General features: G+C 35.8%; 1 long non-coding RNA gene across 1 annotated transcript; it reads left to right on the forward strand.

The window, feature by feature from the left end:
• LOC143857461 (uncharacterized) lies at positions 1-25,269 on the forward strand. Its single transcript, XR_013238660.1, has 2 exons — positions 1-948; positions 25,059-25,269. It is a non-coding gene; the product is annotated as an uncharacterized LOC143857461 (long non-coding RNA).
• Positions 25,270-25,976: the final 707 nt, after the last annotated feature.

Below are 25,976 nucleotides of genomic sequence, written 5' to 3' on the forward strand. Positions count from 1 at the left end.
GTTTTCCCTTTTAGAGAGAGAGAGAGCGAGAATATTAGACAGAGAAAGTAGATCTCGTCCCCAAATCCTTCATTTTTTCCGATCGTCCTCATCGGCAAATTCGCCGGAGCTCCGATCAAGCTCTGAACATTGTACTCTTCTTATTCTCTTCCTTATTTCTCGTTGTTCTTCATTTTCTTTGCAAAAACCCTAACATCTTCATCTCTTTCTTTTCTCTAGCCTATTTTTTCTTTTCTCCGATTGGATCTTTCTTACTCCGGCCATTCTCTCTTTTATGTGTGCTTAGAATCGATCTCCACATCGTTTCTTATTGTAGATCTTAGAAAAAATAGATCTCGTTTTTTTTTTCCGATCATTTTCCTTTTGTCTCCGGTCATTCTCTGGTATTATGCTGGCTGAAATCCGACTAACCTCTGGTCATAGATCTTATTTTTATTTTTCCTTTTTTGATTTTTCCATTTTTAGATTTTTAATCTTTTAAATCCTCAAATCTCTAGCCTCTCCTCTTTCTCCGGTTATCTTCTCCAAAAGTTACCAGACGGAATCCGGCAATAAAGTTTAGTGTCCTTGTTCATATCATTTTTGCCTTGTTTTCTTTTATTTCACTCTGCTAGAAACTTAACCTCGAGATCTATTTTGTGGAAACCCTAACTTTGAGCTTCAAAAATTCAGATATGATCTTTCTATTCTAGATCTTTACTTTTAAATAGTTGATTCTAGCCTTAGATCTTCAGATTTGGAGTTTTGTTTATGAGATCTGTAGGTTTGACTGAAAATTAATGAGTAAGTATCAATTCAGATTAGAATTTGAGCATATGTTCCTTTATTGAAAGAGTTATGCGTCAATATCTCGAAGCTCAGACATTTGCTAGAGAATCTCAAAGGAGATTAGACCAGCGTCTTTAAGATTTTGATCAAAATCAAGAGCTCAAGCTGCTTTTTCATTAGGTATGTTGATATTTCTGTTTCAAGATCTGTTTGCTTACATGAAAATTACATGGAAATATTTTGATCTAACTGTTTGGAAATTGAAAAGAATATTAGCTTATAATGATATGGAACCCTGCTATGTGAGTTATTATTTAAGTCTATGATTTTATAATATTTAGGGAATAATAGTTGTATTTCTTTAAATCATTAGAATTTACAATTTCATCAAAAGTAGAATGTTTTGATGTGGTTATCTCCTACTTTTTGAGTGGCTAAACAAAACTAATTAGTGCTGATATTCATGATTTTTGTTTTAAAATTATATGACAGCATTTTTGTGTCATAGATTCTAGTATTTTGGGTGTTAACTGGTAAGGATAGAATTGCTTAAGTTTTGCTTAAATGTATTTGATGTGACTCTCATAGTTATGGGTAATTATTTAGACCCAAAATTTCTGATGTGTTACTAAAAGCAAGCAAGAGAAGAAATTTTTAGCAATGTTTATGTTGGCATGCTACCACTAATTCCCTGTTTAGGTTCCTCTGAAACTCAATCTCTGGTAAGTTGAGGTCAAGCTACATGTTCTAATGGATTAGAGTTTAGAAATAAGAGAAGCAGAGTGTCATTTCTATTTAATGTGGATAGCTTGAATCTAATTTAGAATTATTTAAGATTAACATTGAAATGTTCAGCTTTGAATTTTGGGTTTTCAAATATTAACACTGGCTGCTACTATAAGGCCAAGTAAAAAAAAAGACATGGTAGAAGACATGTTAAAATATTATTGTCGAAAGAGATGTTTGTATAAGTTTTTAGGTTTGGCATTGATGAAAGTAAATGATTATACAATTGGTCAATCTATGCCGTCTCCATTTACTTCTCATAGTTAAATTACCTTGATCATTTGAGCACAGTTTTTACACAAAATCTGTCCACATTTCAGCCCACTGTGCACACACAATTTCTGTACATTTCAACCCACCGTGTCCACACAATTTCTGCACAGATTTAACCCCATTGCTGCCCAGTTTTCTGCCCAATTTTAGCCCATATATTCTGCTCATTTTATGTACAATTTTAGTCCATAAATTCTGCTCATTTTCTGTGCATAAATCTGTCCCAGTTTTTACTCATGAATCTGCCCCACAAATCTGTCCACAGATTCAGCCCCTGTTTCGCATTAAAATCTAATCCATAATAGCAGCCTTCATTGTGTTAAAGTCATTTAAATGAAATTAATACCCTTGGATTTTATTTTTAATTGGAAGCTACTTCAAGGTGACATGTATAATATCTATTGTTGCTATTATTACAGAATTTATTTCTGATTCAAAACATCTGAGTATTGTGTGCTATTTTATTTGAGAAAGGGCTAGTAAAATCCGGTAAATCTTGTTTTTTTTTTATGTCGAAGCCATTACTTGTGTACTCATTTAATGCTAATGAAATTGAACTTAAAGTAAAAGAATCAAAAGGCTTCATAGTGACTTGATACTTATAGTATAAAAATTTGCTCAGAATGACTTGGTAATTAATCATATTTTTTTTGGTAAAAATCAATTTCAATTGTCGCAGCTACTTCATTTATTTTCAAATCACAGTTCTCATTACTTTTAATATGGCAGCCCCTGTTTTTTTTTTTTTTTTATATTGGCAGCCCATTTTCATTTTTGATATTAGCAGCTCTCCCATCTCATAATAAACCCCATCGTTTTTTTTTTATATATCTCATCATGTACCAAAAGGTCCCAACTTCCCTGAAACTCTTATTGTTGTCCATTCTTATGTTAAATTTCAGGTCATATATGTTATTGTGCATCTTCATTCAAGTGATTAATTTGGCTTACTTATTGAATTCTTGATGTGTGTCTTATTGACAATTATTATTTCATTTTGTAACCCAATAATTATTTTCCTCATTTTTTTAATCATGCTACTGTGTAGGTTGGTCGATTTTTCCTCATTAGTTATTTAGACCATGAAAATTGTTGGGAAGAGATATTACAATTTGAGAGCAGTTTCTAATATTGTTTTGGGTGAAATTTATGATGTTTGTATAAGACAAAATAGGTCTGCGTATTAAGCTGAAAGAATGTTTATTGCTAGTGATCATAAACCCTGCTTGTCTTGCTTGAATTATTTTTCTTTTAATTTTTTTGTCTAAGCAATGAGTTGATATGAGGAGATTTTCGTTAATATAGGTTTATGTGTTAACAGACATTGGACATGTTTATACATGAAGATAGACATTGTGGTCGTTTCCTCCTATTAAACAGAGCATGGAAATGTATTTTATAGTATGAGAAATAGGGTTAAATCCTGATGAAATTGTTTATGTCACAGGTTCATCTATTCATCAAAACTCAACCAGTAAAATTGAAATAATTGGGCATGTTTTGATAACATTTGTTTATGGTTTATCGTCCTCATTCTTCAAATGCTTATACCAACCATCATGGAAAAATCATTTTTGTCTCTCTATTTTTTGCTCATTCTGTCATTTGCAATGGTCAGGACAAGTTGATTTGGCAAAGGCTCAGCTGCAAAAGTTGAATTCAGCTTAATGACTAGTGCATTTGGCACTGGCATTGGGGGCTGTCACTTCATGTTTACTTTTGAATTCTTGATTATTTATATTCCGGGAACACACATGCAGTAGTAATGCAGTACTAAAATATATTTTTTCTACACAAGAGCAACTGTATATAACCGTCAAGAGAGCCTGTGTTAGAACCTTTGCCAAGATACAAGTAGATAACAGGCTGAAATCTTTTGAACAGGTTCATGACTTTTTTCTGGGTAGTTAAGCTAGGATTTAACAGGTTCATGACTTCCACACTAGTTACTATTTCACTTGAGGATTTGCAAATGACTTTACTCTAGATTTACTACTCTTCCAATGTTATCTTGGTTGGCAAATTCAAAAGATTTTCTTGGTTTGCTTTTGAAATTTTGATATAAAATTCAAAATGAGCGATGTTCTAAATATTCTAAATAAATATATATGTATATATGTATTTTTAAAAGTTTTGAATAAAAGATCATAGTTTTAAATGGACTTCACTTTGTGTAGAGATTGACCTGCAATTGATATTTTTCTTTGTCATTAGCATAGTCATATCTTGAAAACATCATAGTATAAAGTTAAGGTGATCACTTCAATACAAATGTCTTTGATACTTAGCAACAGAAGATTTTAATTGTTATGGATTGTTGGATAGTGTTTATGATTATTGAATTGACTCGTTAATATGATGAAAAAATATAATCCTTATTTTTTTTTTTTTTTATAAACCTTATTCTTATGAAAAAATATTGAAAATCATTTAAGGGCAATGAAGGTGCTAGCCCAAGCCCATCCTTAAGGGACTCGCTTAGTCCAAGTAGTCTTCCCCTCTTTCATTTAGTAGGCTAGCTCAGCCATTTATAGGGGACTTGCTTAGTCCAAGTGGAGCTCCCCTCCTTTGTGTAAAGAATTTTCTCAGTCTTTTAGACACCTATAGACATTAGTAGCTCTTTCATTTAAGGGCGATGAAGGTGTCAACCCAAGCCCATCATCTTTAGGGGACTCGCTCAATCCAAGTAACGCTCTCCTCTTTTGTTTAGTAGGCCTACCCAACCTTTTGGATTTCTTTTAACTATTTCTATTTAAAAAAAAAAAGAACCCTTCTCTGGGCAATGATAAGGTTACTTGGAGCCCGTCTTTGTGTTTTGTGGCTCACTGTGTTTTCGCACTTGAATCTACATAAGTTGATACCCTTGTTACGCACTAAAATTTTTACAAATTGGGAATATTATTGAATATATTGAAGATTTAACACTTCTCTTATATTAAGCATTTGAGTTAGGTTTTAAAGAAGGTAATAAATGGATTATTCAGGTGAGACTATCTTGAGGCTTATGATATTTATTTCTCTTTTATTTAAATAAATTGTTTTAAGAAAGAAGGAGATCAGATGACTACTCTATTCGATATTATCGACATGAGTACTGTCTGATTTCAAGGCGGGATTAGAAATATTATCATGTGTATTATGATATCAGATGATTACTTTAGCATCATCTGATTTCATCCCCATATTGGGGTGGTGTTTGTATTTGGGCATAGAAGTGTTTGATATTGTTTTTGCTTTATTTAGGCTATTCAACGGCTGGTCTGGACTAATTAATGTTGTTTATCATTTTATGATTGCTACAGGTTGTGCACTCTTTAGTTGTAGATCATATTTTGCTGATATTTGAATTGTTTTTATAATAATTGATTGAAAATTTGAGATTATCTGGTATCCTTTTTCCTCTCTCTTTGATTAGACTAGCACAGTCTTTTGGGTTTCTGATTAGATTTCTTTAGACACTATAACCTGTACTAGGAGACATACTCTGTCTCGTTAGGCAATCCTCTTTTGGAGGCACGCCTCATTTATAGCTTAACCTCAAGGAGGTTGCTTAGATTTTGATAAATGGAGTACCCATAGGAGGCATGCCTTGCATCATTTAAGAGAGTCTTTGACTCATTTGTTTGTGTGATGTTGTTGTCAGTGGAGTCTTTGAATTGTGTTTCCATATCTTTTAGGGAGTCTTTGACTCGTCTATCATTTAGTTGTTGTCAATGGAGTCTTTGACTCGTGTTTCCATCGCTATTAGAGAGTCATTGACTCATTTGTACCCTTCTTTAATATTTTTAGTTAGGAGTTTCTCATTTAGAGTTGTTGATTACTTCGCTTTGATTAGAGACTAACTCAGTCTTATTAGATCTTTGCTTGCTTGAGGTCTTGGATCGTTTTCTCTCTTCTTGGGACGCTTGTTTGGTTGTTGAGGATCGTCTCTTTGAGACCTTTGTTGCTTGTTTGGGGTTTCTTTTTTTTTTTTGCTTTAGGGCTTTGCCCTAGTTTATGGTTATGCTTGTTTGTTCTCTGTAAGAGTGAGTTCATCTAAAGATCCAAAAGCATTGGAATATTTTAAAATCCAAAAACATCATAAATTTTAAAATTCATAAACATCGAAATCATTAAAAATCTCAAAAACATTAAAAACTTAAAACATAAAAAATAGTTGATTTGTTGTAAGTGTGAAATACTCAAGAGGGGGGGGTGAATTGAATTTAACTCAATATTAGGCCTTTTGAAAATTATCTATAAACCCTAATTGGAATTTTTCTTCACTTAAATAAATATTTGGTTAGTGCAAATATAATTGAAAGAACAAAGTGAAATGCCAAACCAAAACAATAATGGAAATGCAAGAGTGAGAAATTGACACACCGATATATAGTGGTTCGGCCAACGGCCTACTCCACTCTACTCAAGGTCGCACTTGAGGGATTCCACTATAGGAGACCTCCACGATGCCCGGCTCCGAGGCGGTTACAAATCCAAGGGATATTAAACAAGGATGCCCTTACACCTTTACAAAGACTCTCCTTCTCCGCCGAGTTCTAAGCGGTTGCTCTCTAGGGAATTAAAAAGGGAATGCCCTAGCCACCTACACTAGATTTGAAAGAGAATAGCTTGGCTTCTTCTTGAAAGCTTGATGCTCTTTGTAGACCCTTGATTGCTCTTCAAAGATGGTGATTTGCAAGTGAAAGCACTACTATATCCAAACTCAAAAGATTCACAAGTGAAAGGCAAGTTTGGGATGAAAAACAAAAACTCAAGCTAAAATGGATTGCAAATGTTTTTGATGCTTAAGGATGTTTTTCAAAGATCAAGAGAGAGTGAAAAACTTCTCTACATGTTGTATATATAACCACACCAAAGAATATGACCGTTTGGGGGTGGACATATCAAAAACCAACAATTAATTTGAATCCCAACGGCTATTTTTTAGTCTGTCGCGAGGTTCTCGGAGTTCCGAGAACCATTCTCGGAGTTCCGAGAATTCTCGGAGTTCCGAGAAATATTCTCGGAGTTCCGAGACAACGGCCAGAAGAAATAAAATTTCTACTGGACCATTTCTCGGAGTTCCGAGAAATTGTCTCGGAGTTCCGAGAAAGTGTCCAGATGCTACTGGACCTTTTCTCGGAGTTCCGAGGGAACTCTCGGAGTTCCGAGCTCGGAGCTCCGAGAAAAATTCTCGGAGTTCCGAGAAGCCTAAAAATCCGCACTTTTTGATTTTTATTGCAAATTTGATTTTTAGCTTTTGGAACTCAACTCTTATGGTTATTTTGGAATGTTTATGAGGGTCCCAACATGTTGGTCCACCACATAACCATTTACTAATGCATTTTAAGTTCTTAAGTGTTCTTTGAAAAACAAGTTGAAAACACTTTGCCTTGACTTGGAAATCTAAAGAGAAAGGATGTACAATGATACCTATGCAATCTGCAACTTCTCTTTAGTCTTGGTCTTCAATTGATCTTCCATCTTGTGTATGCTTTGCTTGAGAGATGAGGTGAGCTTCACTTAGCTCCTTTGACTCTTGTATGGGATATCTCCAAGCATGACCATGTTGTGTGTTGGTTTCTTCAATGATCAATCCTATCTTAAACACAACACTTCAAAGCAAATTGATTAGTATTCAAAAACACAATCAATTATGTTTAGAATCATCAAAACAAGATAGGAGAGTAGACCCTTGGGCTTACAATCTCCCCCTTTTTGATGATGACAAACAAAATTGATTATGAGGTGTGTGTGGAGTGACATAGTAGGCAAGTGAATACTAGAACTCCCCCTCAATATATGCACACATATAAATGATACAAGTTATAAGCAAGTGGTGCATATAGTCAATTGAATAGATAATCAATTTCAAACTTCTCCCCCTTTTGTCATCGACAGAAAGGGTGTAAAAAAAAATAGGAGTGGATAACTCCCCCTGAATCAATGCTTATGGTATAAAATTATATAACCAAGTAATGCACATATACCTGTTCATGATCGAGATGTTGACATATGTCAAGATGTTAGGTATTTTAATTAAAGTGAAGATACCTCTCCAACTTAGAAAAACTAAGAAGGCTAAGAATATCAATTGAGTGATTTTTAAGATTAAAAATTTGACATCTCATTCATGCAGATACTACCAAACAAAGATTATATATATAAATACTATATAGATAAGCTGGTTAAAGGCACAAAGTATTTATTTGGCAATTTCTTTGATTTGATCCGCACTCCATATGTTTAAGGCACTTCGGATATAGCAAATTCTATCATCACTAAGGAGTTTTGTAAAGATATCCGCTAATTGTTCTTCAGTGTTGATATATTTTAAGCAAATATCCCCTTTTTGTGAGTGATCTCTGATGAAGTGGTGCCTAATCTCAATGTGTTTTGTTCTTGAGTGTTGTATGGGGTTCTTTGTTAAGCTTATAGCACTAGTATTGTCACATTGGATGAGAATATTTTCCATTTTGATTGCATAGTCCATCAATGTGCTTTTCATCCATAGGACTTGAGTACAGCAAGCTCCAGCTGCCACATATTCTGCTTCTGTTGTGGACAGAGCTACTGAATTTTGCTTCTTGCTAAACCATGAAACAAGTGATTTACCCAAGAATTGGCAAGTCCCACTAGTGCTTTTCCTATCTACTCTACATCCAGCAAAGTCTGCATCTGAATATCCGATGAGAGTGAAGGAAGATGATCTTTCATACCACAGTCCTAGACTTTGGGTTCCTTTTAAGTACTTGAAGATCTTCTTAACTGCCGATAGGTGAGATTCTTTAGGATCCGATTGAAATCGAGCACAGAGACAGACAGTAAACATAATGTCTGGTCTGCTGGCTGTCAAATAGAGCAAACTACCTATCATACCCCTATACAATTTCTGATCCACAGATTTGCCAAATTCATCTTTTTCTAGCTTAGCAGTAGTACTCATGGGAATTCTTGATGTCTTACTGCTATCCATGCCATACTTCTTTAATAACTCCTTTGTATATTTTTCTTGATTTAAAAATATTCCATTTTTGTATTGTTTAATTTGGAGTCCTAAGAAGTAGGTTAACTCTCCCATCATGCTCATTTCAAATTCATTTTTCATTAAGGTTGCAAATTCATCACACAATTTTTGATTAGTTGAGCCACAGATGGTATCATCCACATAGATTTGGACAAGGAGGATATCATGATTTTCTCTTTTGATAAATAAGGTTTTATCCACCTTTCCCATCTCGAATCCCTTTTCAACTAAGAAAGTGCAAAGCCTCTCATACCAAGCTCTAGGAGCTTGCTTTAATCCATATAAAGCTTTATCAAGCCTGAAGACATGATTTGGATGTTTGAAGTCTTCAAAACCTGGAGGTTGCTCAACATACACTTCCTCTTGGATATAGCCATTTAGGAAGGCACTTTTGACATCCATTTGATATAGTTTAAATCCTTTATGAGATGCATATGCCAAAAGTATCCTAATAGCCTCCATACGGGCAACAGGAGCAAATGTCTCATCATAATCTATCCCTTCCTCCTGATTGTACCCTTGGGCTACAAGCCTAGCTTTATTCCTAGTGATAATTCCATTTTCATCCAATTTATTTCTATACACCCATCTCGTGCCAATGACTGGATGATCACTAGGTCTAGGTACTAGCCTCCATACCTTGTTCCTTTCGAATTGACTCAACTCTTCTTGCATGGCCATCAACCAATATTCATCCTTTTCTGCTTCCTTGATGGATTTTGGTTCTAATTCGGATAGGAATGCCAAATTATTGCTCACACTACGATAGTATGATCTAGTTCTTACTGGCAATGTGGCATCACCTAAGATTTGGGATTCAGGATGATCAACCAATGTTCTCCTATCCCTAGGTAATGAGGCATCATCTTCATTTTCTACTTCCTCACTAGGTGGTGTATGACTAGTAGATGCATGAGGAGGAGCACTCAATTTTGGAAAAAGATGTTCAACGGGTTCATCCTCATCATGTGGCATCTCTTGAGGTGTTGGCTCTCTTTCATCAAATGTCACATGCATGGATTCTTCTACTACTAGGGTTCTCCTATTAAATACTCTATATGCTTTGCTATGAGAAGAATACCCTAAGAATATTCCATCATCCGACTTCTTATCAAATTTATGTAAATTATCTCTAATGTTCAAAATGAAGCATTTACATCCAAACACTCTAAAATAGCTTATATTTGGTTTCAAGTTTTTCCAAAGCTCATAAGGTGTTTTCTTAGAGATTAGCCTTAAGTATACCCTGTTTATGATATAGCAAGCGGTGCTAACCGCTTCCGCCCAAAAATATCTAGGGAGATCATTTTCATGCAACATTGTTCTAGCCATTTCTTGGAGAGTTCGATTCTTTCTTTCTACTACTCCATTTTGTTGAGGTGTTCTAGGTGCGGAAAAATTATGTTTAATGCCATGTTCATTACAGTAAGTGTCAAAGTGTACATTTTCAAATTCCGTTCCATGATCACTTCTAATGTGGGAGATGGCAACACCTTTTTCATTTTGAATTTGATTGCATAATGTTAGGAAGTTTTCATAAGTTTCATCTTTATGTCCTAGAAATATGACCCATGTGAATCGTGAGTAGTCATCAACAACTACAAACACGTACCTCTTTCCACCTAGGCTACTAGTCTTCATTGGTCCAAAAAGATCCATATGAAGTAGCTCCAAAGGGTAGGAAGTTGAAATCATATTTTTAGGTGCAAAAGAGCTTTTCAATTGTTTTCCTAATTGACAAGTTCTACAAATGTGATCCTTGATGAATTTGAACTTAGGCAATCCTCTAACACTTTCTTTTGAGGAGAGGGTCGAAATGAGATCCATTCCGGCATGACCCAACCTCCTATGCCATAGCCAAGAATCCTCACTAATGGCATTTAGACAAGTCACTTTTTGGAGTCTAAGATCATCTAGTCCAATTGTATAAATGTTATTGTCTCTAGACCCTATGAATTTTACTTCTCCATTTATCTTATTTTTAACAATGCATTTGTCGGGATTGAAGACAACTTCAAAACCATTATCACATAATTGACTAATGCTAATAAGATTATGGGACAAGCCATCAACAAAGAGTACATCATGTATGGGAGAGGTAGAGTTACCTATGGTGCCTTCACCTTTGACTTTTCCTTTCTTGTCATCTCCAAAGGTAACTTCTCCACCATCCTTGAGTGATAGGGATGCGAATTGAGTGAGATCTCCGGTCATGTGTCTAGAGCATCCACTATCAAGGTACCATGTGTTCCTCTTGTTGTGGCTTTTAAGGCATACCTACATAGGAATAGGCAAGTGAGATCCCTTAGGTACCCAAATCTTCCTAATCTTGCTATGTTCATTTGTTTTCACTTTAGAGTTCAATTTGATCTTATCTTGTTTAGCATGCAAGCAAGCAACTTTATAATGACCTAACAATCCACAATAAAAGCAAATTTTGGTACTACTAGAGGAGGTCTTTTCAAGTTTGTTTTTATAGTTAGATATTGTGGTATTCCATCTATGTCCAAGTCCACTTTTGTCACTTGACATTCTTTGAAGATTTACAAGTTTATCCAATTTTAATGAACTATTTTCAAATTTTTCAAAGAGTTTCTTGAGTTCATCATATTCAAAAGATAGTTTACCGTTTTCATGCTTTAGTTTGTTATTTTCAATAGAAAGATTTTGTCGATTTTCATTCAAAGTCTTAATGGTAGCATTTAGCTCATGAATCTCTACTTTGCATTTTTCATTTTCATTATCTAAGAATTCATGATCCTTTTTTAACCAACCAAATTCTTTTGTCATGTTAGCAAGAGAATTTTCAAGTGATGCAATTTTATCAAATTGAATTTCAAGTTCATCATTTGCACTTTGTAAGGAATCTAAAACTTCTTGTAAGATAATGACATCATTTAAAGTGTTTACCTCATTGTTGTCATTTGTTGAGGCCATGAAGCACACATTTCTTGCTAATAGGCAATCTTCCCCATCATTTTGTTCGCCTTCGCTTTCAATCTCCTCATCCCATGTGGCGGACATTCCTTTCTTGCCTTCTCTTCTCTTGAAGCGGTTGTTTGAAGTAGGTTCATTGTTGAGTGGACAATCCGGGCGAATGTGTCCAAGCTTCTTGCAACCGTAACATCGGGGTTGAGAAGATCCATCACCAACTTCTTCTTTCTTCTTGAATGGAGGATTGGTCCTTCTATTTCTCATGCCTCCCATGTTTCTTTGCAAGAACTTGATCCTTCTTGTTAGGAGAGCTACTTCATCCTCGATGTCTTCCTTTGCATCTTCACTTTCACCTACATTACAAGCAAAAGCAATTCCTTTTCCTTTTTCGATTTTAGTTTCGATTTCGGGTGCTTTTGTTTTGAAAATCATTTCATGTGTGATCAAGGACCCTATAAGTTCATCTAGGTTCAAAGTGTTCATGTCCTTGGCTTCGGTGATTGCGGAGGTTTTGGATTCCCAAGACAAAGGTAGGGACCTAAGAATTTTAGTTACTAAATCTCTATTGGAAAATTGTTTTCCAAGTCCCCTTAATCCATTTACAAGGTTGGTGAATCTAGTGTACATGTCGGCAATTGTTTCATCGGGTGTCATTTGAAAAAGTTCGTATTGCCGAAAAATATGGTTCATTTTAGATTCTTTAACTTGATTGGTTCCTTCATGGGTGACTTCTAGAGTGTCCCAAATTTCCTTAGCCGAATTCAAATTTGATACTCTATTGAATTCTCCGGGAGATAGAGCACAAATGAGAGAATTCATGGCTTTGGCATTATAATTCGAAGCTTGTTGTTCGGCTTCGGTCCAATCATTTAAATTTCTTGTGGGTAGGATATATTCATTATTAATTGCTCTCCACATTTGATAGTCTTGAGTTAAAAAGATTTTCATTTTAGTTTTCCAAAAACCATAATTTGTACCATCAAAATAGGGTGGCCTAGTGTTTGAATAACCTTCATGATGTTGAGGGTAGTTTGCCATTTTTGAATCTTTACTCTAAACCGGTTAGGGTTTTCAAAAAAAATAGAGACGAGGCTCTGATACCAATTGAAATACTCAAGAGGGGGGGTGAATTGAATTTAACTCAATATTAGGCCTTTTGAAAATTATCTATAAACCCTAATTGGAATTTTTCTTCACTTAAATAAATATTTGGTTAGTGCAAATATAATTGAAAGAACAAAGTGAAATGCCAAACCAAAACAATAATGGAAATGCAAGAGTGAGAAATTGACACACCGATATATAGTGGTTCGGCCAACGGCCTACTCCACTCTACTCAAGGTCGCACTTGAGGGATTCCACTATAGGAGACCTCCACGATGCCCGGCTCCGAGGCGGTTACAAATCCAAGGGATATTAAACAAGGATGCCCTTACACCTTTACAAAGACTCTCCTTCTCCGCCGAGTTCTAAGCGGTTGCTCTCTAGGGAATTAAAAAGGGAATGCCCTAGCCACCTACACTAGATTTGAAAGAGAATAGCTTGGCTTCTTCTTGAAAGCTTGATGCTCTTTGTAGACCCTTGATTGCTCTTCAAAGATGGTGATTTGCAAGTGAAAGCACTACTATATCCAAACTCAAAAGATTCACAAGTGAAAGGCAAGTTTGGGATGAAAAACAAAAACTCAAGCTAAAATGGATTGCAAATGTTTTTGATGCTTAAGGATGTTTTTCAAAGATCAAGAGAGAGTGAAAAACTTCTCTACATGTTGTATATATAACCACACCAAAGAATATGACCGTTTGGGGGTGGACATATCAAAAACCAACAATTAATTTGAATCCCAACGGCTATTTTTTAGTCTGTCGCGAGGTTCTCGGAGTTCCGAGAAATATTCTCGGAGTTCCGAGACAACGGCCAGAAGAAATAAAATTTCTACTGGACCATTTCTCGGAGTTCCGAGAAATTGTCTCGGAGTTCCGAGAAAGTGTCCAGATGCTACTGGACCTTTTCTCGGAGTTCCGAGGGAACTCTCGGAGTTCCGAGCTCGGAGCTCCGAGAAAAATTCTCGGAGTTCCGAGAAGCCTAAAAATCCGCACTTTTTGATTTTTATTGCAAATTTGATTTTTAGCTTTTGGAACTCAACTCCTATGGTTATTTTGGAATGTTTATGAGGGTCCCAACATGTTGGTCCACCACATAACCATTCACTAATGCATTTTAAGTTCTTAAGTGTTCTTTGAAAAACAAGTTGAAAACACTTTGCCTTGACTTGGAAATCTAAAGAGAAAGGATGTACAATGATACCTATGCAATCTTCAACTTCTCTTTAGTCTTGGTCTTCAATTGATCTTCCATCTTGTGTATGCTTTGCTTGAGAGATGAGGTGAGCTTCACTTAGCTCCTTTGACTCTTGTATGGGATATCTCCAAGCATGACCATGTTGTGTGTTGGTTTCTTCAATGATCAATCCTATCTTAAACACAACACTTCAAAGCAAATTGATTAGTATTCAAAAACACAATCAATTATGTTTAGAATCATCAAAACAAGATAGGAGAGTAGACCCTTGGGCTTACAAAGTGTTTGGTAGTAGAGAGTTCGTTTCGAACTACGTTGGCTTGATCCTCTTCCACGAGGTACGTAGCGCAGCTTGGGATTTACATCCCAAGTCCAGCCAAACTTTGTAAATAAATGTTTTAACCTTTTTTCTTCAAAACCTTGTTTTCAACAAAATCTTCCCCTAGAGTTAAGAGTTTGTCCTAGATAGAGAATTTTAGAGTTAGGGAGTTTGTTTTTGATTTGTTGTGTGCTTGTTTGTGTTTATTTTAGAGTTAGGGGTTTGTCCTAGAGTTATAGGAGCGCCTCCGTCCGGTCAGTTGGCGATCCACATCGCCGACTGATGACTAGAATAGGATGCGTTAGTCAACCATTTGTTTTCCTTAGGGAATACAGCCTAGTTACACATAGGTTGTAGGAACCACCTGCATTAGCCTAGGACTAATCTGCATTTAGTTAAGGCATATAGGGTGTCCTAAAATCCACAATTCACTGAAAGTTAAATAATTGTACAAGAAACTTTAATAACTAGTCTGGTCTTTTAAATCGAGTCTAGGATAGAGGTCTAGGTGTCTTAGGCATCCTAGCTTAGAATAGGCGTGAAGAACTACGTTGCCTTGATTCTCGTGGAGGCGGGGATACGTAGGCTTCTTTGGATGAATACCAGACCATCCGAGGACTCAGGCTAATAATTTAGAGTCTTAGGATTTGTTGTGTAATTATTGTATGATTTGATATGTTTTCTTACTTTTTAGTATTGACCCTATACCTTTAGCTATAGCTTGCATGTGTTTGCACATCAGAATTTAGACACCCATTAGACATGTCACTCATAACCTAGCTTTGCTTAGGTGACACATTTTTCATTTTATTTTGTATGCTTATTTCTTTATCCTCTGGAAATGCATGCTTAGGTAGACGATTCCTGAGAATTGTTCCTATTTCATATGATTTTCGCCCGAAACTCTTTGAAGTTAATAATAAATGGCATAAGAGACCAAGTGCTTGCACTCGGACGAATGGGGGGTGCTCTCAAACCTTCTCCATTCGTAATCAGGCACGAACCCATATATATTTCTGGTTATCCATGGTATACAGAGCATATTTTTGGTTTAAAGGATCCATGGCCGTATACCGTGGATGGCGACTCTGAGTTTGTTTAGGTACGTTTCGAATCCGGACTTGTTCCCGAATCGAAAGGTATCTCTTTTATATCGCCACTCGTGCTATGCTATGAGGGTGACAACCGTTTCGAGAGTTCCTTGGTAGAGCTCTCCTTCACACGTGGATGATCCAAGAGGCCGCTGGGGGCTCGTCCCCCAGCTCTCTCCCGGATCGGGGTCTACAGTTTCTAATGAACTTACTTCATGTGTGGTTACCCTATTTTTATTGTCCCATGACAATTCCTTACATAATTATGTCAAAGTTCCCTTTGTAACAATGCTCAGGAAAGGATTAGGATGGTTTTGTTTAATTCACTGGATGATTTGATTTGTACAAAGAAAGTGCATGTCTTTGAGTTTATAAGGAAAATCTTTGAATGCTATTTTGAGTTTTCAAGCTATGAAAAATTAAAGTTTAAAATGTCTAGTAAATTGTTTTCAAATGATCCTGTACAGGACAATTATGTTCGGATTAGGATATTTTGGATTAGAAGTGAAATATAAATGTAATTTTAAGGAAATTCAGTTATGTTTTGACTAACCTAAATTGAAATTTTGTTTGCTTGGAAAAATCTTTTACATATTAAAATGTTATTTAGATTATTCATTACTTAATTAAAGTATATTATTTGTAAATTCATTTAAAAGTTTAATAGTGTTATTCTCAATATGATAGCATCAATTGAGGCATTATTCCTGCTTGACATTCATCTCCCTTTAATAGTTTAGTACAAAATCTCTTGGTTTGAAGTTATGTTCCTAATGATCCTATTTTCTCAGAGTATACCACCTCTGATTCTTTGCTCTCATCATCATTTTTAACTTCAAATTGATCACAGATTATTCTCTATTCAATCCTGCCTCAATTAGATTGAAGTTCTGTTCGTCATGTCTTGTTCAGTAACTGATTGTAGAAAATTGAAAGCTTTCTTTCAATTCTATTCTTTCATTATCTCAGTATGTATTGTTTTGGTTATTCTAATAATGTTATTGGATAGAGAGAATTGAAATAAAAATCTTGAAATTAGCAGATAAGATGAGAATGGCCCATGGGACCAATGTCATTACCATTGTTTCAAGAATATCCTGAGCTAGGTACCCAATTAAAATTTACTTATTTGTTTCATGGATGTTTATCTTGATTAAATCTAAATCCCAATGTACTTTTAGATATTCTTGTATAAAGGTTTAGACCATTTGTAAATTTTGACTTCAATGTTCGGAGACATTTATCTTGTATTGGAAGAAGTATCTATTGGTTTCCAATGAAAATTTGGTTTACAAGTATTTAATTGTTTTTCCAGGCAAAGGTCTGTTATATCATTGAATGGTGTGAGTATATTTTGATTAGTTTATCTGATCCCAACACCATAAAATTGATGTTTAGGTTAGTCAATAGGGAATTTACTTCTAGTATAATATGAGGTCACTAATCATTCTTAATGAGTTGCCCATTGAGATTAACATATTGTTCATGATTAAAAGATATATGGGTACTGCCGTTATTATAGTATGGGAATTGTGGCATATGAGATGTTCATAATAGTCCTCATCTTGTAGTTGGAATAGAGAAAAAACCGTAACAACCTTTATTTTATTGTTGGAATAGAGAAAAAACCGTAACAACATTTATTTTATTGTTGGAAGAGAGTAGTGGTCACAGATTTCATGGATATTATTTCATGACTTTAAAAGTACTGTTCAGGTCATGATCAAAGACATAAGACAAAACATTGTTCATTGTTTTACACACAGCTGTTGTCTCCACAGTTGTATGCACTTTGTAATTATAATATGTAATGGTTTCAATGACTTATGAGGGTATTGGAGTTTATCATTGTTAAAGTCACTTGTTAAATTCTTAAAACGCCTGGATAATTTATGAATGATAAAAATTGTGGTTACTTATGATAGTTGATTACCATCTTTAAATTGTTGCATTAATGAGAATTCTTAGGAATTGTTTTAGAGAATTATAAAGATATTTTATCATTTTCAGAACATTAGGAGAGTTGTAATGTTATTTACACAGTCACAAATTTTTATTTTGTTAATTTTTCATCCCAACACCTAGTTGGCTCTGAGTTGCAGGGTTTCAGATGATGTATTGGTCTTGTTTCTTTTGTCTATAGAATGAGAATGTGATCAATTTAGCTCACCTGGGTTTGAAGACAACAAACGTTTTTCCCTGACACTATTCATTTTGTTTAATTCCGAAGTCGAATTTGTATTTCTGTTGATTTTTGTTTATCCATTGCTTATTGATCCAAGTCCCTTTGTATTATAAGTTTTGAAAGAAATAGCTAGTTTTCCTTTAGTTTGAATGATAACAATTTAATCAAATCCTAAAAAAAAAAAAAACTTTGAGTTCGAACATGATGCATCGTCGCTGGTATAATTCCCTCCAGAATTTCTACCTTCTCTGCCTTATAATACGTTGGAGATTTGGTTCAATATGATTTGGATGTGTTTGTCATCAGTTTATATGTGTTGAGGTTTTATTCATGGTCTTAGGTGAATAATTTCTGTGTAAATGTGAGCCACGGTTCATTGCTATGAAAGAACAGTTAAATTGTAGGTACACTTGAAAGAGTCTCCTTTGGAGATCCATTTTATTATTTTATAATTTTTGGTAAGAAGAATTCATCTCTATTGGTGCTATCATCTCTGTTGATGCCGTAATATTTCAGTTAAGTTGATGTAATGATATGAATTGTATGGTTTGACATAGTAATGCCTGTTCAGCCAAATGACACTTATATAGGACAAGCTACCATTAGAACATATCCACTTGATATAGTAATACTTTGCATGTGTCTGAGTCATCCTAATGATCATGGTTGTGCGTGAGGTTATCAATTTTATTTAATTTCATAAAGCCACTCTTTTGGTAGGGATTACTTATATATGCATGCTGGTGTTATTATATTTCTTTAATAAGGATAATTCTATGGCTTTCATTTTTTTTTATCTTGTTGAATAATATCATGATTTAGCTTTGAGTATTGTAATTTGAGAGTAAAAGGAAAAAGGCATACTAAAAGAACTCTTGTAACTCATTTTACCCAAAGCCATACAATCAGTTTGAGAAATATGCTCTTTGTTGAGACTTATTAAAATAATTTAAGCCTGTGTGAGATTATCATATGTATGCTCAACGTTAGTTCAGTTGTGTCGATTATCCACTTCATATGCAAGAATGATTTCAGTCCTCTGTTTTAATTTTTTGTTAGCATAACTTGTTTTAGTGTCTCATTTTTTTCAAAGAAAAAACTCCCTTCTTTGTTGTATTCAGTATCCCACTACTACATCCCATAGAAGAGGAACATTTAGATTTTTATGGCCGTGGTTATGGATTTTCATGCTAATGTATACATGGAAAAGTTGGGCTGCCCAGTTTTAATTATTACCCAATGAAAATTCTTCATAAGATCTGACATTTGAGTCTCATTTATCTGCATTAGTTATACCTTAAGTAGTTTAATCCAAGAGACTAAGATGGATAAATATGCATAATTAAATATTCATAAAGTCATCTGTCTACTATTATATGTCGCATATTCTATAAATGTAGACTCAGGCTAACATTGATCTACAGTCTGTTGTGTTAAGGATGGGTAGAAATTTTGCCTAGTTTTTCTTTTCTAACTGATACAAACAGACTTAGGCTGCATTGAATAGAATTGATTTTTTTTTTTCGTCTATATGATCAGGTACCATCTCTATTCCCATCTTATTTTCATTCAATTCTAGTGTAAATGTCATTATAATCTTCCCTTTGAATTTTGGAATTTGTTTCCCTTTGAATCCCTTGTGATTTAATTTTTTTTTTGTGAGCATCTGCTTGTCTTTGGGATGTTATGCTAATTTTAATAACATAGGTGTTGGATCTGTCATTATAGCTTTTAGGATAAAAAAAATCATCTCTTTTGTAATGAATCAAGATATTTTGAGTGTGAATGTCCTGACACTCATTAAAGGCTCATTATAGCTTATTTCTTTGTAAAAAAAAATAACCTGTTTGATAGTGGACATTAAGAATATTTGATTTTTAGGATATGGCAAATATTTTGCTATGAGACTCTGATGATATTATTGAATATTTTGCTTTTGGTAGAAAAGTTTCCTGTATAGTTTTAAGTTTCTGTACGTGAAGGAAAATTTTATAATGTGTTCATTACTCATTTAAAATATCATTATCAATCTTATATGTTTCTTTGTATCTGACTTTGTTTTTTTTTTTTATAGTTATTTGAATTTGACAAGTTTTTTTTTTTTCTTGCAGTACAGAATGTATTTATGATGTGATGATATATAAACTTGGTCTTTCATTTATTTTTCTGATTTGTCAGAAAATAAATCTATTGATAATATTGATATCTTTTAGAAACTGGTGTTCATGTTGTTATGCGACGACTATATTAGCGTTGACTTTATTTTTCAACATAAGAGAGCTATTTATAAAATGGAATAGTTGAATACAATAGTTTGCAAGGGCGATGAAGGCGATAGCCCAAGCCCATCCATAGGGGACTCGCTTAGTCCAAGTAGCATTCCCCTCATTTATCTTAAAACTTGCCCAGTCTTTTGTATCCCTTAAAACATAAGGTCTTTCTCATTGCCAGGGCGATGAAAGAGTCATCTAGAACCCCTGTTTAGGGAGACAAGCTATGTCTCGTGCAGAGAAAATCATACCTTTTGAAGACAAGCTTTGTCTCATTAGCGAGTCATACACAGGAGACTACCCAAGTCTCAAATAGAGCATCTCCTTTAGGTTAAAGACCGACTTGGTCTGTTAAAAACCGTACCCATCTTGTCTTTGCAAGGGCAATGGAGCCCATCTCCGTGTTTAGGAGACTAGCCTAGTCTCACTAGTACCCTTTTTATCTCCTCTTCTTTGAGGAGACTAGCCTAGTCTCATTGGCACTTCCTTCTTAGGATTGTGCGCTAGGAGTCAGTCCTTTAGCTAGAGAGTCTGTCTTTAGTTAGAGAGTCAATCTTTCAGGAGTCTGTCCTATCATCATAGGGGTTAGATTTCCGTCCAACCTCTCATCAAATCATATGATTTTATCCAATTCCCTGCAAGGTATAGGATGCTGTCCAACCCTTGCAGAGCTGTGATTGTGTTCTTTTCCCTCGCAAAGCATAGGATGCTGTCCAACCTTTGCGGGATATTCAGGAGTCTGTCCTCCCCTTATGATGATAGTATTCTGTCCTCTTGTGTCAAAAACATCAAAAATATCTGAAAAACCAAAAATCTCAAAAATCTTGAGTCGTAGGAGAGTAGTTAGGAAATCTGTTCCGAACTACGTTGGCTTGATCCCTTTCAACAGGGTACGTAGTGCAGCTTGGGATCCACATCCCAGGTCCAGCCAAACCTTTAAAAATAAACTTTTCAAACCTTTAAAAAACAAAAACATTTTAAATCTTTCAAAATCACAAAAATATTCAAACCCTTTTAAAAAAGATCTTCCTTTAGAGTTAGGAGTCTGTCCTAGCCGTTTGGGTGTTTTAGAGTTAGGAGTCTGTCCTGATTTGTTTGATATGGTGTGTCCTGTCGTGTGAGTGTCCCTAGAGTTAGGAGGCCTCGAGTCGATCGGTTAGACACTTAGTCGAACTGATGGCTAGACTATGAAGCATATAGTCAGCCCATAGTTTTCATTAGGTTGCACAGCCTAGATACACATAGGATGTAGGGCCCACCTGCATTAGCTTAAGGCTAACCAACTTGCATTAGTTAGGGCATATAGAGTCCTAAAAATTACAATTCACATAAACTTAAGCAATCGTGCAAAAAGCTTTAAAAATCAGTCGAGTCTAGTGGAATCGAGTCTAGGATAGCAGTTCTAGATGGTTAGGCATAATAGTTTAGAATAGGGCATCGAACTACGTTGACTCCGATTCTTCCCGAGGCCGGGATACGTAGAGCAGCTGGGATGGACGGCCATCTTGGTCCGAGTCAGGTCGCATTAGAGTTAGGACTCATTTTTGTCCAATCATGTATAGAATTGAATTGTGTTGTGTGTTTTGCTGTATTTTCTTGCTTTCATGTACAGATCCTATACCTTTAGCTGTAGCATGCATGTGTTTGCACACCAGAATTCAGACACCAATTAGATATAACACTCATAACATAGTTATTCTTAGGCGACACTTCTTTCATTTCTTTTATGTGTGCTTATTATTCATCTCCGAGACATGCATGATTAGATAGACGTCTTCTCGGAGATATTCGTTCCCATTTCATATGACTTTCGCCCAAAACTCTTCAAAATTATTAAATAAATGGCATAAGAGACCAGGTGTTTGCACTTGGGCGGATGAGGTGCTCTTTCGACCTTCCGAATTCGTAACCAGGCACGAACCCTCTTTTTATAATCTCTGGTTATCCGTTGCAACAGAGCATAGTATGGGATCATTGGCCCACTTCCTTGGATGGCGACTCTTCTTTGTTTAAGGTACGCTTCGAATCTGGGCTAGTCCCCGAATCGAGAGGTATCTCACCTTTTATATCGCCACTCATGCTGTGAGAGGCACTTCTTTCGAGAGTTCCTTGGTAGAGCTCTCCATTCACGTGGATGATCCTGAGACTCGTGTGGGGCTCACTCCCCCGTCTCTCTCGGATCGGGGTCCACAGTCCCACATGTATTTCTATGAAATTCAAGCTTCTATTTAGAGTTGTGCATGGCTTGCATGGCTACTGACTTTCCAAAAGATCTTTCTAATTAAAATACACAAGCCTCTTGTATTTTTAGACGTGTGTTTAATTGCCAATATTTTTTAAAGTGGGTCCCACCCATATATAAAAAATGAATAGAGGTATGCACACATGCCCACTGTACGAGAATAGGAAGATACTAAAATTTCTTGTGTCACCTTGCAGCCTTCTTAAAAACTGTTGGAAGTTGCCAACCCATGGCATATAAATCAGTAGACCCCGCTTTCCTTTTTTTTACCAAAAAGTGATGCACGCCCATTGTAGTTAGATGATCAACACTGTTCATTTACAAGCTCATTGCACAAGTTAAATCTTGGACACACAACATTATAATATTGTGTACTTCTTTTCTTCTTTAATGGCATCTCCTTCATGTGACATTATGGGATAATTCCAAAACAGCACTTATCAAGTGGACTAATATAAACTGGACGTTCCCCTTTTTTAATATCCATGAACTGATCCAACCGTCCACTTGGTGGCAAAGGATAGTGAATTAATTATCGCCCATTATCCATTTCCGCAGGTCGATCAGAACGATAAAAATTGTAGCCCATTTCATGCTTGATCTGGATCATCCATGGTATAAGCAGTACACTCAATTGGGTGATAAAAAAATCATCAAATAGATGGGCTGCAACTAAGTCATTTTCATGAGCTAATCCAAACCACCCAATTTTTAAGTCACGGCTAAGATAAAATGCGCCCACTAATCATCTCCATAAAATGATTCGAACCATCCAATCTGCTTATCCAATTTGGACACTTAAAATGGAAAAAAATTGAATCGGGGTCATCCGATCCGTTGAATTGATGGAGTAATCAAATTGGTATCGAAAGCTGGGAGCTATGATTCTAAAGGATTAGGCTCAAAGACTTTTGTCCATAGATTGGGAATAAGGTTCGACCAAGTTGGGTATTTTATAGAGCATTATAAAAGAACAGGCGATATAATGTTAACTGCAAGAGTGTCTGTTGGGTTAATACATGTAAGTGTGGGCCATGGTGAGGGTATAGGGTGATGAGAATAGTCAAAGAATTAATAAGAAGATTGCATGGTGTATGCCACATGTGTCAACCACCTAAGAGTGGACCCCACTTATATTTCTTTAAAATGAACCCAATACCATAGAATTATACCATCCGTCCAGTTGGTGGGCCCTTCTTTCATTTGGTCAACATTGAATCTTCGGAATTTTCAATTGTAGCTGCAAATTGATATTGACACCACCCTGTTTCTGATTCATGTTTTCCAAGCTTTGCTTTTTCCCTTGAAACTCCATCTTTTAAGCTATATTTTCCGTGAAAATTTAGAAAACAACCTGAAACACCAAAAACAAGAAAAATACCTTAGTAGTACCGCTTCAATTATTAAATATGCATGCTTTAGTACCACCAATTCACACATAAATGTGCTCATCAAGAGCCATCCCAAGAACGAGTGTTGGAGACACGGAGCTTTCTCTGGTTCGTCGCCAGTCTTGCGAGGCGTAGCCGAACCAAGTTGTAATTGGGTTGATTCCTCGCCATTAAAGGAATCTTAGTGAAGCCATCAACGGATTTGTTGGTGGAGTGGAGTAGGTCCGTGGTTGGGACCGAACCACTTAAAAATCTCGGTGCACTCTCTTTACCCTTGCTCTTTATCTTGTGTTGTGCACTGAATTTTTACTTTGTGTGCTTGATTGTTTATTTGCCATTTGATTTCGCTTCCACATTTGTTTTTGGCAAGAATTTTTAAATACCCAATTCACCCCCCTCTTGGGTTGCCATGTACCCTTGGATTTCACTACTACTAGTTGATCGATAGAAGACGAGAATTTCTTTTCGAATATAAGAAAACTGTACTATATTGAGTTAGCTTTGGGGTGTATTCAATACGTCACTATTTGGAATTTAGCTGCTACCAATCTATAAGTCGCAAGACAGCAAACAGTTAATCTAAAGGAGACGTGTAGTTTCGTCCTGAGTCGACTTTTCCTACCATTCCCACCAACTCTCGCTATTGAACCTCTAAGATCGGTGAGTAGACAAAAGTTCTAACTGTTATTGCAAGATTGCATGTGATTTAATTATTTTGAATTAAGTTAGCAATGTGTGGTTACACGGAGATCCTTGAACTATATTGCATGACCCGTAGCATAGACTACAAGTACTTGATAATTTACTCTAAGTGTAGAATTAATTGGATTTTATAGTTGTGCTATTAGCGTCTTGTATAAGTCAAAGATATGTGGTGGGACTTGGTTATGTCCAAATGAACTTGAGAACAAGTACGGCCTTGTGCCAAAGTTTGGACCCGTTGGATTGTTGCAGTTGCACCTAGCATACCCATTGTCTACAGGTTAGTCTTGCCATAATCCACAGTTGGAGTCTCTTGCAGGTTTAGCAAGGACTAGGCTCTCGCGGGTGTTGCGAGGACGGGCTGATTTACGAGATCGTGAACAATTGTCTACTGCAAGTATAGCAGGGACAATATTTATCGTAGGATTGCAAATTGTATTTTCCGCTAGTATTGCAGGGATCTCTCACAAGTTTAGTGATCATCTAGTTGTCTCTCACAGGGGTAGGTGAGGACATGATATTCCACAAGTTGGTGGGGACTTGGCTTACTGCGGGAATAGCAGACATTGACTAGTCGACCATTGGGGTGGTGGGATGCCAGATTTATTATTGCCAGTTATATTGCACCAGTTATGTGCTAGATCTGATGTTTTAGTTACAGTTATTGCATGGATTTGCTAGCACAGTTAATTGTTTATCAATGTTTCTTATGCTTGATATTCATGTTTATTATTAGAAATGTCTATCATTGAGCGTTAGCTCATTTGTGTTTATTTATATTTTACAGATAATGATCGGTAGGAGGTTCCGACTGCGGGGAACAGGATATTCGAAGGATTTAGTATCTAGTTTGCTTTCAGTTGCTTTAATTACACACACTATTTTTAATTGAGATTAATCGGTAGATTTGTAGCCCTTGGGGCAAAGTAGTGGATCACAGTTTATTTTCATACTATGATGATTAATATTTAATTAATAGAATCTATTTAGTTTAGTGATGCTCTGTTCATTAAAAAATCATTTTGATGCTTTACATATTTGTGGATGTGGCATAAATATATGGCGCTGTTGTGTACTGGATCGAATCTTAGCTTGGGGGCGTGACAAGCTAGGAGTTAACCAGCAAACATCGTAAGCTGGCCCTCCAATGACGAATTCAAGCAAAGTGTAAATTAGCACCCCCGAAGTGTAAATTCTGGCTCCTCCCCTGAAGTGATGGGTGTCATTTTTTATATTTCTAATTCCGGGAATCACCTCCTACGGTGGGTAACAGATGACCACAAACTCCCATATTAATTCCGCCCAGGATTCTTTTCCGCCCTCCATAACCAACGCCACAATTGGAGGGATTGGAATGACATACCAATTCCGATTCCTAGATCCCGCAATCCAAACGCAATAAAATCCTAGTTTGGCAACCAAGTGGGGGTGAATTGGTTGACTCTCTAAAATTTTGTCTTCAAAAGCTTTTCCCAAGTTCACCTTAGTTTTAATGTTTAGCTAATCAAGTTGGATTATATGATTAGGTCAAATGGAATTGAAATATGATTAGGACCCTTGTTGATTTAACAACTTGATTAGGTGTGTGATTGCTTTAATTAGCAAGAGTGGATGTGCAATGCTAAACTAAATGCTAATCAATGGAAGTATAATCCAATTAAGCATAAATAAAGTGGATACGAGAGATAGAGAGATAAATACCACA

This window comes from Tasmannia lanceolata, unplaced genomic scaffold (assembly GCF_043159265.1).
Source record: "Tasmannia lanceolata isolate RefF3 unplaced genomic scaffold, GAP_Taslan_0.1 ptg000024l, whole genome shotgun sequence".
In the NCBI taxonomy this organism is placed as follows: Eukaryota; Viridiplantae; Streptophyta; class Magnoliopsida; order Canellales; family Winteraceae; genus Tasmannia; species Tasmannia lanceolata.